Genomic DNA, 581 nt, shown 5'->3' with positions numbered 1-581 from the left:
CCTCGTGATCCGCCCGTCTCGGCCTCCCAAAGTGCTGGGATTACAGGCTTGAGCCACCGCGCCTGGCCGTATTTCATTTTCTTAATGGTGTAATTTGAAGCACAAACATTTAAAGTTTTGATGAACTCTAACATTTTTTTCCTTTATAAATTGTGCTTTTGGTGTTATATCTAAGAAATCTTTGCCTAACCTAAGGTCATGAAAATTTTTTTTGAAGATTTTTTCTATGTTTCCTCCTAATAGTTGTATATTTTAGTTTTTACATTTAACTTTATGCCATTTTGCATTAATTTTTGTGTGCGTTATGAGGTAAGGGTCTAGCTTCATTTCTTTTCATGCAGATGTTCAATTTTCTCAGTACGATTTGTATAAAAGACTATCCTTTTCTCATTAAATTCCCGTGGCACCTTTGTCAAAAACCAATTCACCATAAATGTAAGAGTTAGCTTTTAGACTTTAAATTATGTTCTATTGATCTATATATTTGTCCTTATGCCATATCATACTGTATTGATTATTGTAGTTTTGTAGTAAGTTTGGAAACTGGGAAGTATATCAACTATGTTCTTCATTTTCAAAAT

Source organism: Rhinopithecus bieti, unplaced genomic scaffold (assembly GCF_001698545.2).
Source record: "Rhinopithecus bieti isolate Rb0 unplaced genomic scaffold, ASM169854v2 scaffold_20891, whole genome shotgun sequence".
Classification (NCBI taxonomy): domain Eukaryota; kingdom Metazoa; phylum Chordata; class Mammalia; order Primates; family Cercopithecidae; genus Rhinopithecus; species Rhinopithecus bieti.
The sequence above is the reverse complement of the archived record's forward strand: the minus strand, read 5'-3'. Positions refer to the sequence as shown.